The sequence below is a fragment of the Temnothorax americanus genome, unplaced genomic scaffold (genome assembly GCF_048541705.1).
Source record: "Temnothorax americanus isolate GAGA-0224 unplaced genomic scaffold, ASM4854170v1 Scaffold21, whole genome shotgun sequence".
NCBI lineage: Eukaryota > Metazoa > Arthropoda > Insecta > Hymenoptera > Formicidae > Temnothorax > Temnothorax americanus.
This window is the reverse complement of record NW_027509349.1, coordinates 3,279,176-3,295,907: the sequence shown is the minus strand read 5'-3', so window position 1 is coordinate 3,295,907 and position 16,732 is coordinate 3,279,176. Positions and strand designations below refer to the sequence as shown.

Genomic DNA, 16,732 nt, shown 5'->3' with positions numbered 1-16,732 from the left:
CTACCAAAATACGATTAGGCGCTACAAATTCTTCGAAATGTTCTTCTTCTTTTTTTGGAATTAAAAGGTGATGAAGAAGAACGTTTTGAAGGATTTGTAGCATTAAGTTATTGGACTGCACCCTTATATGATATCCTTGTGCTGACAATAATCTCGCAGTACGAAGTGAGCACAATGAGAGAATCGATCAACATTGCGGAAAAGAGGCAACGTCGCAACGATTCTATTCGATTTAACACGGCTTTTTTAAGAATGGAAATTATAACAATCTAATTTAAAAATAAAGAATAATAATATTCTAACCTTTTTTTTCTATCCGCTTCTTCCTCTTCTTGCTTCTTCCTCTCTCTGCTTTTTCTGTCTTCTTCTTTCTTTCTCTGTAGACTCCTTCTCAGATCTTCTCGCCCCTTTTCACGACTTTTCTTATTCATTTCTTCTATTGCGGTTTCTTCTATTGCGTGGACCCGTGGACTCTAAAAACGGAAGGCAATAAGCTGGCAATGGCTGGCAAGCGGCAACGAGAACCAAGCAGAGCCGAACAGAGCCGAACAGAGCCGAGCGAGAGGAGCGCGGAGCGAGAAACGTGCTAGACTAATTTTGCAGCGATGTCAGATTTCAGCAGTGAATGCAGTGATGTCAGATGCTCGACGCTCGGTCAGCCGCGAGCCGGCGAGAATCGTGCTAAACGGAAAACCCAATTCACAATGAAAGATGATGCATAGATGACTGGGTAAATGATGTTTATGCACCGTAAGATAGCGTGGTGATCACTGTCGTTTTTTATGCGCACGCATTATACTTTTCGATACCTCGATAATTTTCGATACCCGGTGCAAGCGCATCTTTTATGGTTATGTTGTAGGTTAGGGTGCATCCCGATGGAGAAGAAATAGCGGAACGGAACAGTAACGGAAAAGAGACATGGTGGGGGGTTAACCAATCAGAGTAGTTCCGTTTCAATTCCGTTCCGTTATTTAGTGAGTGGGTTCCCCATGGCACGGAGCTGTTACGGAACGGAAAAGAAACGGAAAAATTTCTAACCTATTCTGTCGAAAGTTCGCAAATAAGTGCAGTGGATCGATCGGTTTGCAACATTTTTATTTTTGCAAATAAAGAGCAATATGTCGTCATCGGTAGGTATTACATGTAAAAATAAAATATATATGTTAAAATCCTATGTTATTAATATGTTAATGCTAATTAATGTGATATATTTTATTAATTTCCAGAAATTCAAATGTGGATATTGTCGCTGGATTGTTTGGTTCGATGAAGACGGAAAACTTTCACATCCTTGCTTAGCAAATCATGCGCGAATTTAATAATGGATAAAGATCGAAATCTCTTTATAAATGGTACGTATATTTGTGTACAAGAGAGGCAATATATATATTCAATATAACTAATGGTTAGAGAATATGTAAATGATATATAAATTTGTTGTAAAACTAAATCTGTTATTATTTAGATTCTTTAGAAACACACGTCGAGAGTGAGAATAACAGCAATAACGCCGGAGAGACTGGAGACAGTGACGTAGGATTGTCATTGATGATGGGAATAAGATCATCATCTACGTTGAGGTTGTCACTTGTTGATGTGGAAGGAATTAATGCTGTTGCTCTTTGAACAGGACGCTTTGAACATATCCACATTTGAATTTCTGGAAATTAATGAAATATATCACATTCGGTTAATTAGCATAGGATTTTAACATATATATTTTATTTTCACATGTAATACCTACCGATGACGACATATTGCTCTTTATTTGCAAAAATAAAAATGTTGCAAACCGATCGATCCACTGCACTTATTTGCGAACTTTCGACAGAATAGGTTAGAAATTTTTCCGTTTCTTTTCCGTTCCGTAACAGCTCCGTGCCATGGGGAACCCACTCACTAAATAACGGAACGGAATTGAAACGGAACTACTCTGATTGGTTAACCCCCCACCATATCTCTTTTCCGTTACTGTTCCGTTCCGCTATTTCTTCTCCATCGGGATGCACCCTTATGTGTACTTCATGGTTTGTTCATCGAGGTATCGAGAACTCTAGCACTGTGCTCCACAAAATCTGGTGCAGACGTAACAAAAACCTATTCGTGTGTCAGAAATAACGCAACCCAGTAAGCACTGTACAGTTGAACGCATATGTATACAAATAAATAGTGCTGATCGACATATACATAGTGCTCGAAAATTTCTAGCATCAAGTTTGATAGTGAGTTCGGTTTTCCGTGTAGGATTTCTTTCTCGACGCTCGCGGTCGCGCGCGCGCGCGCACCTAGGTCTTGTCGTACTTATTAATTACTTATGATATTTATTGATATTATATATATATATGTATATATATATGTATATATATATATGTATATATGTTTATATGTATATATATATATATATATATATATATACATATAAACTAGGAAAATTATTTGACAATCATTAAAATTATTCGCATATTTTCTAACAACTTTAGGAAACTTAATGATTTGCTTATAAAAAAATAAGAAATTATTTTTAAATTACAAAATGTTTTCTTTATTATTATATATTAACAATGCATAATGTATAACAACTTATTTTGTAATTTGAAAATAATTTCTTATTTTTTTATAAGCAAATCGTTAACTTTCCTAAAGTTGTTAGAAAATATACGAATAATTTTAATGATTGTCAAATAATTTTTCTAGTTTATATGTTATATGTATTACATATAACAACTCATTTGCCTGAAAAAATAAAAATGCAAAAAAAGTTACAAAAAGACCAGGACTCGAACTTTTGAGACCTTCAGCATTCTACCCGATCGTCTTACTCGCTCGTCCACGTTTACCATGCATTAAAAAATGGCTTCTACCGGCTCGATAAATTACGCACATGGAAACTTTAAGCAATTTTATTTCATTAATTATTTGACATTGGCACAAGTTATTATGTCTTGTAAAATACATATAGTAAAATTAAAGGATAAATTTTTTTAATAACAGTTTTGTGTATTTCACTTTTACGAATAGATTACGTACATATTGTTGCTCAACGGAAATCGCGAGAACGTGGTGGTCTCTTCCGTCATGAGATAATGTAAAAAATTTGTTTTTTTTTAACATTGCAATAATTATAATATGTATAAATTAAAAAATATATAAGTAGATAAAGCTCGTATGTCTTAGATAAAACAAGGACAGATCCAATAAGAGCCAATAACTAAACAACAGGATTCTAAATAATACAGTTTAATATTCCGTCAAAATCACTGGGACATTTTGTGCTTTACAGAGACTTTTTCAATCAATCAAATAAATCCCTCTAATTAACTGTAATACATCATAATAAACCCGTTATTATACATAACAAATCCGTCGAGAGATGAAATAAATTAAAAGAAAGTCATCATAAGATTAATATTAATTAATAATTATAGCATTTTTATTATGGAATTTATTCTCTCTATTGATTTAAATCATAGTGGTTGTTTTTACTTTCTTAATATTAATAATTATAGTATACAAATTACATAGAGTTATTAAGAAGCCACGTCAAGTTGAAAGCTCAAAAAACCGATTAACAAATAGTCGAAATGTATGCGTGGTAAAACTATAAATTTAATTACAGAGTTGTTAACAATTAAAACTTTAAAAATAATTATTTTTTTAATGGCGAGAAAAATCGTGTTAGAAGGCTGAAAAATGTAGAGCGAACGGTCTTAATCATTGCGTGTCAAAAAATTTTTCGAAGTCAAGGTATGTAATAGTCAAGTAGTAAAAAATCTATAAATTAAGTAGAAATCGAATTCTTTAAAACTGTGACATAAAAAAGGAGTAATTCTCAACAAAAAGTAGACTTATAGTCTTATAAACTCAAATTAGCATCAGCTAAATTCTCAAATTAACGAAGGCTCCTATGCTTTAGTTCCAAAAAGCGACTGAACGAGCAAGAACTCAGAAATTTGTCAGTAAAGAATCGTGGTGATAAATAAAGCTAGAGAAAGTAAATTATTAATTTAATAATTATCCCTGGTGGAAAAATTTGACTGAAAATATAATGAAATTCTACTATCAATTGACCCCTTTTTATTATTATTCCATAAATTTATTGTGAAAATTTTAATTTTTAGTTAATTTCAGTTAAATTCAATAACTTTCACGATATCTCTAATATTTTAACATATTTTTCATTATTTTTAAACAGTATAATTTAGTTTTTTTTATATTTTACAGTATTTACATTAAATTTCATAAAGAAAATTATGATTCATTTTGAAATATATTTAGTAATTTTTCAATAACTTTCATTTCATTTATCATCAATTTCATAGTACTTTCAGCAAAATATTTTCATCTGGGTCATTGAGACAGAATTTTAGTAAAATTTCCATTATATTCAGTAAAATATTTCCATCAGAGTAATAATAATAGTAATAAGACTGTAAGATTTAAAATCAATTTAATATAAGAACGCCATCAAGTCCGAGCTACGATCTAAGTAGCAAATAATTTCCGTGTGAATTTTCAATACTATTTCCAACTAAACTGCGCGTTAACGAATTGTCGGTCTTGAAACACAGCTTCTTCGTTAGAACAGTAAATTTCCTTAAATAAATCGCAAATCGATTTAATTTTTGATACTGATACAAATCGTATCTAACATCCCTCTTCCCCGAATATTATTGTAAAAAAATTATTGCAAAAAAACCCTGACTAATTGTGAGATAATATTTTTTCGCAATAAATTTGCGATTTGCGATTTATTTAAGTGAATTTACTGTTCTAACGAAAATACTGTGTTTCAAGACCGACAATTTGTTGGCGCGCAGTTTAGTTGGAAATAATATTAGAAATTTACACGGAAATTATTTGCTACTTAGATCCCAGCTCGGACTTGATGGCGTTCTTATATTATATTAATTTAATGTCAAATATACAGTCTTAATAATTAATTTTTTAAGGAAATTTATAGTTTTCAAAGGAAGAAAGTTCTCGAAATTATCGATGATTATACGTGATATAAAAATTGAATATCCCATTTGTATTCAAACTTTATTCGCGGAAACCTTGGATCTTTAAAGCCTCTTTGCACAATAGGCGACAGCGATAGCGATAGCGACTGCGACAAGGTTGCCGACAAAGCTATAGCTGTTCCAAACAAATGAAAAACGCAAAACATTTTTTGCTTGTTTTTCCTCTGCGAGCATCTGGCGTTCTTGAGTGACCGCATACTGACTGTCTCATCAGAACGTATTTCATAGTGCTTGTGAGATATTTTACTTCCGATTTTTAGTTTCTTGCAATTTTTTATCGTAATTACTGAAAGGTGTTATCGGAATTTGTGACGTAAAGTGTGCAGTGATCTGATCTACAGTTTTAAAACGTAGTTTCAGAAAAATCACGAGATTCGTAAAAATTCGCGGAGATTGCGTGCTTTCTCGGCGTTTTTTGTTCACAGCCGGAGGTTTGTTTTGGATTGTTGTTGGTATTTAATTAATCATAGATAAAAATGGATAACAATAGTGTGAAGAAAATCACGGTATTCGACAGATGCGCATATAAAAATTGTAATAATGTCAGATCAGAGAACTGTAAACTGTTTCGTTTTCCACGGAAGACTGATACAATATTTGACATTTGGATAAAAAACTGTGGTAAGTAAAAATACAAAATTTTTGACAATACTAAAAATATTTGACGATGATTACAATCGTATGTCTCTACAAAATTTGTATATAAAGTTTATATTCCGCAACCAACAGAATTAATCGAGCGATAGATTTTACGCGAACGGCAATGATCGAAAAAAAAAACACGGTTTGAATAGCGCAATTATCGCGAGCAGCGAAAGCGCGAGCTTCAACAAAGGATATGTTTTCAGTACAAAATCGTACAATTAGAATACGGAAACACATATTTGTAATTGCACCGAGAAAAGACTTAGATCGAGTGCAACCCGCGCGCGGAAGTCCGAGGTTTTATTGTCGCGACATTTTTCGAACTCCGGACCCGGGGAAACGAACCAAAAAGTTTGCAGGGTTAATCAACTGTCGACAGCCCGAGAAAACGGTAATTTTGACTAATATCAACGGCTCAGCTGATCTCGGGGTCGACAGCCGATCAGCTGTTATCGCCGACGTCTTTCGCTTCGCCCCGAGTGTTTACTTCGCGCATTGAGGCCTCGAGACACAGGGAAGAGCCGGCACAGGCAAAAACAAACAACGTTTTCAACCCCTATTTTCAAGGAATATGCCGTTTATTCCTGGAACGAAATATCTACTACATTTAATATTACGAAACAGAAATTATACATTAATATCCGAAGCGAAGAATTTATTACTAATTTATTTCACGCGGTGTAATAGATTTGATTCCAAACACAGTCTTAAAGTTCAGTGCTGACGTATTATTTAAAAATGCATTGTGTAAATATTTTTCAATATGTAATGAAAAGACTACATTTCTACATGTATTCGAAATATATGATGTATACACATAATTGCAGCATTTGAAGTTTTATTCAGATTTCTCGTCACACTTTTGTAAATGTTTTCCTATCGGAGTACTTGTTTTAGACAACATACATTTATTTATATTAGAGTAACAATATGTACACATAAAAAATAAATACAAATTTCATTGATTTATTTATATCTTGTAGTGTCCACACACAAATAATATTTTTTTGCAATCATTATTAAATAGTATTATTATACACAAGCCGACAAATTTTGATTTTTTTCACTTTCAGATTTCAATAGTTGTTTCTGAAGGATTTTGACATGCTGAAACCGAATCTGTTTCCCAAATTGCTCTATCACGTCAGGTTTTGGAGATATCTGTACTTAAATGTGCCAAAAAGACCATTTTTCGGCTTTTTTTAGGTTGAAATAACTATAAAACGATATGTGTTAAACTATGTTCTCGACAAATTCGAATTCTGCAAGAAAAAATTTATAGAAACCATACGTTCTACCTAAAGATATATAAAAAAAAATATCATCTCCAGGACGCTTCAATCCGCGCGCGAGTTGCTGTCCCGTTGCGAGCCACTACGAATGGCTCGAGGTATTTTCAGCGTGAAATCTTGAATTTGTTGCTTTTTCTAAGGCAGATTAAATTAGCATCATTAAAAAAAATCAATACTTTTTTTAAGCGTAAAAGAGGCTTCTTGAATTTCTAAATTGTACAAAATAAAGATTACTTTGAAAAATTTACTAATTTTTTCACATACACTTAATACATTTTATTATAATTATTTTTCATCTTTCATAAAAGAGAGAGAGAGTGATTAGGATACCTCGAGCCATTCGTCGATCTGTATGTTGTTGTTATTTGATTAATGAAATAAAATTTATTTACGCAACGTGTTGAAAATGCGTGATGTTTTTTTGTGTATATAAACTACATTTATGCTTAAACAGGTAATGAAAATTTAATACTTAAGTGGTCCCCGGCATCAATTCAAAAAGCAGGATTTATGCGCAGATCACTTTAATAAACACGATTTTAAAAGCCGTACAAGGTTGCACATTGGAAGAAACCCCAAAGGATACTGGGATTTCTCCTGTCAAGGATAATGATGAAAATACAACAGAGGAAAGAAACCATAACTATTGAAGAAATTGTACAAGAAAATGTCGTTGATCAAACAGATGATCGAGAATACACTCCGATGGAAGTCGAGACTCACACCGACTTTCAAGTAGAGATTGCGGAGACCCCCGAGAATACAAATGAAGAAATCGTTACAGCAACAATGACGACACCTAGAAAATGTTATCCTTCTGGAAAAGAACTTTTCTGCAATTTTGGAGATAAAATCGCAGACGACGATGAATGGCTCAATAATGGAAATCCATTTCCATTATTTCATGATAATTACTCTCGGGGAGAAGTAGAAATGACAGCAAACACTCAGAAAAAGCGAAAAAAAAACAGTAAAAGAAGTCAGCCCCCCAAAAAATATATACTAAAGATGAAATCTCTGAAATCAAAAAATTAAAGAAAGAAAATTTGAGATTAAAAACGCTTCTTATGGAAAAGAAAAGAAAACAAAAAAATACCACTGCTATGTTGAAACGTCGTCATATTGAAGCTCTAAAAAAGAAGAACATTTGCAAACACAGTGTCAATGAATTTTTAGATGGAAAGAAGTGTCGAAAACCACTTGCGAGAACCATGATAAAACTTCAACTGCACAAGGGGAAATCAGAATATACGAAAGAAGAAAAAGATCTTGCAAAACACATGTTTTATTATTCCGCAAGTGGATATTCGCGAATTAGAAAAGCTGGATTAAATCTCCCGTCAGAATCTTCTGTCAGAAATTGAATTTCTGAAACAGAAATTCGACCAGGATTCTGTGATAATATATTTTCAAAAATTGAGGAAAATATTTCCTAACTACCACCTTCTCAGACAGTTTGCTGTTTAAAATTCGATGAAATGTCGATAAAAAAATTTCAAGAATACAGCATAAAATATGACCTCATTGAAGGATTAGCAGATCTCGGACCCCTGGGACAAAGCAATGAACCAGCGGTACATGTTTTACTATTTTGTCTTGATAGTATTAATGCGGAAAATCCTTGGCGACAAATAGTAGCGTACTTTTTGACCGGAAAAAATTCAACGCACAAGGAGATTGTTCAACTCACCGAGATATGTTTAGAAAAATTAAAAAATGTAGGGGCATATACAATTGATTACATGTGACCAAGGTGGACCAAATAGAAAAGCTTTCGGTCAATGGAAAATTTCACCAGAAGAACCGTTTTTTTCATTGAACAATGAAACTTATTTTGCTTCTTTTGATTGGCCCCATCTTATCAAGCGATTGATTAGCCAATTGAGATCGCATAAATATATTTATATTAATGGAGAAGTATAATTATGTCTTTTAATGACTTATTTGCAACGTGGCAATTTGACAAACAGTTAAGTACTTCAAATTTATTGAATCACATAACTTACACGCACTTTTATCCCAACAATTTTGAAGCCATGAATGTCAAAAGAGCTTTTCAAATGTTAAGTGCAAGATTCGCTGCAGCAATATCGACAGCAGGCCAAAGTAATGTATTGAAAAGTACTTCATGGAAAGCATCCGCGGATTTTGCTTACAAAATGAATAAAGTAATAGATGCTATGAATGTATATCGTTTAAATAATTAGAAAGGAGAAAAGGGACCGTTATCAGATGATAATACAATAGTTGAAGAGATATTAACGTCTTTTATTGAATGGTGTTCAAACTGGAGTACTTCTCCCAACAAGATAACCAGACCTCCGTGCTTTGATGGAATGATTACAACTGTACGAGCAATTTTATTAATGTATCGTTCTATCAAACAAAAGTATAATCCAGACTTCAAGCTCGCCACTGCACTGTGCAACCAGGATTCCGTAGAGCATACAGAAAAGTTAGAGGACGCGGAGGATTCAACCGTAATCCCACTGCGAGAATGGTACGGTTAACGTTACGCCATATTTTATCAAGCGGATATATTTATGGAAGCAACAGAGGCAATGTAATTTGTCCAGAAACTTCTTCGTTAACGAATGGTACGTCGATAGTCCGTGAAATAGAAACTAACACTGTCCCATTACACAAGAAGAACTTACTTTTCCAATTGAAATGGATATTGACGACGGTAATGATGATCTCATTGCGACAGCTTTTGAAAAAATTACTAGGTATTCAGAACAAAACTCCGACAATCCAGTAATGAATACGATCGACGAGAACAACTTCAATTCACCAGGGACATATGAAAGAAATGCAATTGCATATTTTGCAGGGTATATTGCTCGCTACCGTTACGAAAAAACTAAGTGTGACAGCTGCCGTGAAACAAATATGAAAACACCGATGGAAGGATTAAACGATAATGAGATCTATATTCAGCTACGTGAATATGAACACGAAGACGAAGAAGAACCTGAAGTTGAATGGCTATCAAGACCAACGGATACATTTTTGAATATTGTCGCTCTTCAACTTAAGCATTGAACTCATGCTACGAAAAGTATTAGCATTTTAAAGATGTGAAGAAAAAATTTCTTGAAATTTGTATAAAACACGTCCAGCATGCAGATGAACATTGGTTTGACCAGAACAACAAGTGTTATCCACATAGAATCCAAATGTTAGACTTTATGTTAAAAGTCAAAATATATGCAATTGCAAAAAAAAATAACACTGGAGGAAGCGAAGGAATAAATACAGCATCTAGAAAATCAAAAGAAATTAAGACAAAATGTCAAAAACTGAGAAATATAAAACATATGTAAAATATATTATGTTTCAACTTATGACTCAAAGTTTTCCACTTAAATTAATTTTTACATTTTAAGCATAAAGACGACCGTCGTAATAAGCAATGTTAAAATGCCTTCTACGCTCGCCGCAGTGACTATTGTCAAAATGCATTCTGCGCTCGCCGCAGCGACTATTGTCAAAATGCATTCTGCGCTCGCCGCAGTAACTATATTGTCAAAATGCATTCTACGCTCGCCGCAGTGACTATTGTCAAAATGCATTCTGCGCTCGCCGCATTGCAGTAACTATATTGTCAAAATGCATTCTACGCTCGCCGCAGTGACTACTGTCAAAATGCATTCTGCGCTTAGCGCTGTTTATAATGTGCAAATAAAATATACGCTCGCTCATTTATCTACATTAGTGTCATCTTGTGCACTGTGTTCATACAAGAATTCGTGCAAATGGAGTAAATTGCTACCTATATGTGCAGATGGGTGCATTTATATCTTATCGTTTAGAGTACAAAATATCTATTCTCTAATAGGTAGATGTGATTGCAACCCGTCTGTAATACACAATAGCGTGTTTATAATCCGGTAAGTAAATTAATAGCAAATTGTTGCCAATTTGGCATTAAACTCACTTTTCTTCACTAAAATGAAAGATTATTGTTACAGGATCGAAATATTTCTGTATAAACATAATCCTTTATTGTAAGTTAATACCGCGGTTCAGAGATACATTTTTTGAACAATTAGAAACGATAAATTAAAAATGTCTTCGTAACATTCTTTGCAGTGTGTGTGTGGAGATGGGTATAGTATCGGTATTGTTAAATTGATTATCAATTTAATTATGTGATTGTACGTTTCAATTTCAGACTGCGTTTCAAGATTGAAAGTACGACGCGTGTAGTTGACGAAGCGAAAGAATATACTTTTAAAATTTACACGAAAAATTGTTACTATATGTATAAATGAACAAAATTCAACCTGACCGTATTTGGCAGTTTAATTTGATGAAAATATTAATTTTATGAAATTACCAGGAAAATTACATAAAAGTTTATTTAAAATTTTAATTGATATACAAATATGAAACTTTAATTCCTACACAGTATAAATAATAAATATAATTAAAAGAATAAGTTTATTAAAGAAGCATCGCGAATTAAAATATTTATCCTTTACTTGTTCTTAAAAGAAATTTCTTATGTCATTTATGATTAAAAATAATATATAATTGATGCATAATTATTAACACTGAGATTAACACAGAATCTATTGCGTCAAAAAGTTGCAATTATATATATATATATATATATATATATATATATATATATATATAAAATAATTCATAGATTCTGAATGATATATATATATATATATATATATATATATATATCATTCAGAATCTATGAATTATTTTTTTATTATGTATTCGAAGTTAAGGGTTTTCTTTTAATAACCGCAATATTAATCGGATGGCAAAAAGTTAATTAAAAATAGCGAATATTAAAAATAAAAATGATAGAATTTTTACTTTTGATATCCGGCCGCTATATGGCTCCGACATTTTGAATTTATCAACTAAATTTAACATCAGATTAATATTTAGCAACCTGAAAAACTCTTAAGTTTGAATAACAAAAAAAATTTAATAGTTTCTTAATTATATAATATGGTCTATGTAAGTCGCAACTTTGATGCAATAGACTTTATGTTAATCATCAATATCTTTTTAACTACAATTGACATAACAAATTTCTAAGGGCTGAAAGTCCTAATAATTAACATACTTAATTTTGATTGCAATATAACGTACTTCTCTAACACGTCACGCGGAGTTCTCGGCTTAGAGATCAGAGTGCTCTGATTCTATAACAATTAACAACAATTCGTTATCATTATATTGTCGTTGCGCAGCTTTTTTATCATATATATATTATATCTGCACAGCGATAATATAACGATGATAACGAAACTGTACTTATAAAAGTTACAGAAAATAGCTTTAACGACGCGACTTATCGACTGTTACCGAAACGATGACTGGACTTCGTCCGAAAATGACCCGCTTTATCTTAAGAGTAGTTACTGCATTGGCCGCTACACGGTATGGCGCTGAAACCAGTGAGAAATGCAATCTGTGATGAAAGAGAGTTGAGAATATGGGCCAATATATGTATAAACAAAAGTTCTTCTTCTGTATTCTCGGAAAATGGAAGATTAACGTATATCCTGTATATTTCAATTATTATTTATGGTGACCATACGTTTTTTGATGTAAAAGACAGTCTTTTATTTCAAGAAGCTGTCCTTTAGATTTATTTATTTTCTCAAAACTCTTTTGTCTTTTTTTTCTCCTGGAAATGGTCACCGTACTTGTATATACCTACGGTGACCATGTACAATTTGACCTTTATATTGTAAAAGATAGTCCTTTATTTGAAATAGCTGTCCTTTAGATTTATTTTTTCAAAAACTTATTTTCTCCCAAAAAATATGGTCGCTGTATTATATTAAACTGTTATTATATTATTATTATATTACAAATTGAGATATGGATAGTTTTTTTTCTATTTTTTTTAATAGCATCATGTTTAGATTAAAGTAAAGTTCTACGTATCTGTTTTAGCAGTAGCATCAAATCGCATCTCTCGATTCGAGCTTATGAAATATTTGAAATTCACCCTGCTAAAAATGATCGATTGAATCCGATTAAAAATTTTGAATCCGCATGAATCTGGATTCTTGATCCGGAAGTAGCATAGATATGAGACTTCTAGGCCGGGGATCTCAGGGGGGGTGAGGGGCGAGGGAAGGACTTGCGGCCGCGGGGTCTGCCGGGGGGGACTCTAGTGCCACCGTCCTCCGAGGAGGTGCGGCGGGGGGGGGTCTGCGTTTCCACCATATGGTGCGGAGGGGGGGGGAGGGGTGGTGGGTGATCTGCGTTCCTAGCATAGGGTTGGGGGGAGGGGGGAGAGGGGGGGGGTGGATTAGGCGAGCGCGTCGGGACATGTTCGATAAACAAATGCAGCCTCGCGTCGATGTTCGACCGATAGTATTTATAAACAGATGTCATTTCACACTTATCAAATGCGAGCGAGCGCCTATGGCAGGCGGCTATAATTTACGACCTGCGACTAGCGTGACACCGCGGTCCTTTTCACTTTTCTTCGTAGGAATTGCCGCTTATCGGTGTTTCGCGGCGGCGCCATTCGGCTATGGCGTCGCGCGTTACAAAGGCGAGCGCCGATGACATGCAGCTAGATTTTATAAACACTAGACGGCATAAGCGCGGCAACGCGACTCAATTTCTATGGGTATCGACGAACGTCGATGACAGAATTTATAAACGAATATCATCTCGCACTGCGGATGGCCGAGCATCGATGGTCGCGCGACGTAGGTACTCGACCAAAATTTTATGCGACTTAACCGTCGCGGTCTCTTCTCTTTATTTTTCTGTATAGGAGAACTATCTAAGAGAAAGGAAATAGATAATTATTTAATATTTATATATTTATTTTAAGAAAATTTCTAAAAAAACTCCGAGATATACGAGGTAAAAAAAGGGAAACAATAAAACGCCGGAAAAGAAAGTTGGCCTGTGAGTCTCGGAGACCCCCGCTGTGCATGCCTACCGCCGCAATGTCCTCTTCAGACATGTCTTTTAGGGCAATTTATTGAGGTTTTTTTTGGTGAACATGTGGGTCACAGGTTCACTGGGTCACGTTTTTGCGGTGCCATTCGATTATGACGTTGCGCGTTCTCTCTCTCGCTCCCGTCCCCCGTTCGCGTTCTCTCTCGCGCGCAGTCTCTCGCTCGCTCCCGTCCCCCGTTCGCGTTCTCTCTCGCGCGCAGTCTCTCGCTCGCTCCCGTCTCCCGTTCGCGTTCTCTCTCGCGCGCAGTCTCTCGCTCGCTCCCGTCCCCCGTTCGCGTTCTCTCTCGCGCGCAGTCTCTCGCTCGCTCCCGTCCCCCGTTCGCGTTCTCTCTCGCGCGCAGTCTCTCGCTCGCTCCCGTCTCCCGTTCGCGTTCTCTCTCGCGCGCAGTCTCTCGCTCGCTCCCGTCCCCCGTTCGCGTTCTCTCTCGCGCGCAGTCTCTCGCTCGCTCCCGTCTTCCGTTCGCGTTCTCTCTCGCGCGCGTTCTCTCTCTCGCTCCCGTCCCCCGTTCGCGTTCTCTCTCGCGCGCAGTCTCTCGCTCGCTCCCGTCCCCCGTTCGCGTTCTCTCTCGCGCACAGTCTCTCGCTCGCTCCCGTCCCCCGTTCGCGTTCTCTCGCGCGCGCAGTCTCTCGCTCCCGTCCCCCGTTCGCGTTCTCTCTCGCGCGCGTTCTCTCGCTCCCGTCCCCCGTTCGCGTTCTCTCTCGCGCGCAGTTTCTCTCGCTCCCGTCCCCCCATAATAAATATATTTTATTATATATAATTAAACTATTTTTAAGGTAGGGAGAAAGAAGGGAAATAAATAAATATTATAATTATTTAATTTTTTGTTTTTATTTTGAGAAAATTTATAATATAAAAATTAAATAATTTATATGGAGAATCAATTTATCCGGAGGATCTTCACCTGAAACATACAAATGCAATATGATTAATATAATTAATAAAAATTCAAAATTTTTTTATTAAAAAGCGATTATCTTATCAGTATTCATTTTCTTCCTCCTCCTTAATATCTTCTCCGAAGAGTCTTCGCAACGAGTACGAATCGATTTGGCAGTCGTACCATTCTCTGCTTGCACGCCTCTCATCTTGCATCCAGCTCATATATGCAATATTAACAAAGCCCGGTATCACATAATTCATCCTCAGCTGTAAAATCAATATATAAAAAATATTACTTTTTCTCAAAACACGCGCGCACACACAAAAAATAAGACTCACGTGTTCCCGTGCAATGCGCACCCGCACCCACCGCTCATCCGTCACAACTTGTATATTTAGCTGCATCTGCTAAACAGAAAAAAACATATTTAAAAAACTATATTATGTCACTATTCACTATACTCTGTCACCGTGTCTTCCGTACCGTGCCCTCCCTCGGAATCAGTACTTCTATGTACTGCACCATAATTGTTTGACACTAAAACTTTCGAACTTTCGAACGTTTGGTTTCGCGGACTCGACGAGACTGAATTCTCGGTTCTGCAACGACGGTTGCAGAACGAAGCGGGGTAAAATGTCACCAGAGAAAGAAATGGTAACAGTTTAAAAACGGACAGCCCCTTCCAACGAAAAGAAATTAAAATAAAATATGTCTCGCACTACAATGGCAGGCAAAAGTTCGACGGAGCATCGACACATGTGAACGCGTTCTCTGTCGCTCGCGTCTCTTCGTTCGCGTCCTCTCTTGCTCGCGCCCCTTCGCTCGCGTTTCTTTTCTCTATAATAAATAATTGGGAGAAGGAAAGATAATTTTAGATACAGTGGGTGAAGGACATGCACGCAAAAGAAAAATACATCGTTTGTTTTAGGGTGTAAGAAAAGCCTGTTTATTTAACTCTTTTTTTACATAATATATCTTACATGCTAAAAACTAAAGCTGCGAGCTCACAATCGATGATCTGATTCGTATTGAACGCATCGCTAGCGTATATTACATTTAAAAAAAGGTAAAAAAAGGCGCCAAGTACACGTATAGTGTTGTATATGTTGTTACCAAAAAAAAAAAAGAAAGTGGTAGTATTATACCTCGAAAAAACCTAAGTAACAAGTGGTAGATCTTTATATCTCGAAAAATCTCAAAAAAATCTAAGCAGTAGTATCTTTATTTCCGAAAAATTATAACCCAAGTGATACACGTCACAAAATTATGTTACCTTATCAAAAAGAAGAGTCGCGCTTCAAGTGATCTATTACAATTACAAAAAAGAAATGATATCTCTTTAAGTTAGAGCGCCAATTACAGAGAGAACATGTATATTGCCTCAAAAAATAATTGTTGCACTACATTGAAAAATCTTTACATTGTGTCAATTAGAAAATAATGTATAATAACAATTTTATAAGATTAAAAAATTTTATTTAAATTTAACAAGGGAATACAAGATATTTAAATACAAAGTTATTTACATGTGTATTTTTTAATGGCCACAAAGAATTACAGAAGTAACAGTACAAAATAAAAATATTTTATTAAAATACATAAATTTTTCTTTTAAAAAAACTTGGCGCTGCTAGACCTTTTAAATAAATAAAAACAACAATAAATAAAAATAATTCAGAGAAGAATACAATGGGAGTAATATTAAATGATTATCAGCGTGGATGTGGGAATGAGTGATATGGGTGTGCGTGACTACGTGGACGGCGGATAATGCGGCTTATAATTAAGTATAGAATAAGTTTATTTATTTATTTAAAATTTCGAGGTCTAGCAGCGCCAAGTTTTTTTACAAGAAAAATTTATGTATTTTAATAAAATATTTTTATTTTGTACTGTTACTTCTGTAATTCTTTGTGGCCATTAAAAA

General features: G+C 34.9%; 3 long non-coding RNA genes across 3 annotated transcripts; 1 reads left to right on the top strand and 2 right to left on the bottom strand.

Moving 5' to 3' along the window:
* Positions 1-958: 958 nt before the first annotated feature.
* Positions 959-1,800, top strand: LOC143897680 (uncharacterized). Its single transcript, XR_013256973.1, has 3 exons — positions 959-1,133; positions 1,230-1,355; positions 1,469-1,800. It is a non-coding gene; the product is annotated as an uncharacterized LOC143897680 (long non-coding RNA).
* LOC143897681 (uncharacterized) lies at positions 1,344-2,012 on the bottom strand. Its single transcript, XR_013256974.1, has 2 exons — positions 1,748-2,012; positions 1,344-1,663 (listed from the first exon to the last, which is right to left on the bottom strand). It is a non-coding gene; the product is annotated as an uncharacterized LOC143897681 (long non-coding RNA).
* A 12,887-nt stretch (positions 2,013-14,899) lies between these two features.
* Positions 14,900-15,715, bottom strand: LOC143897875 (uncharacterized). Its single transcript, XR_013257017.1, has 2 exons — positions 15,144-15,715; positions 14,900-15,071 (listed from the first exon to the last, which is right to left on the bottom strand). It is a non-coding gene; the product is annotated as an uncharacterized LOC143897875 (long non-coding RNA).
* Between the last annotated feature and the right edge of the window lie 1,017 nt (positions 15,716-16,732).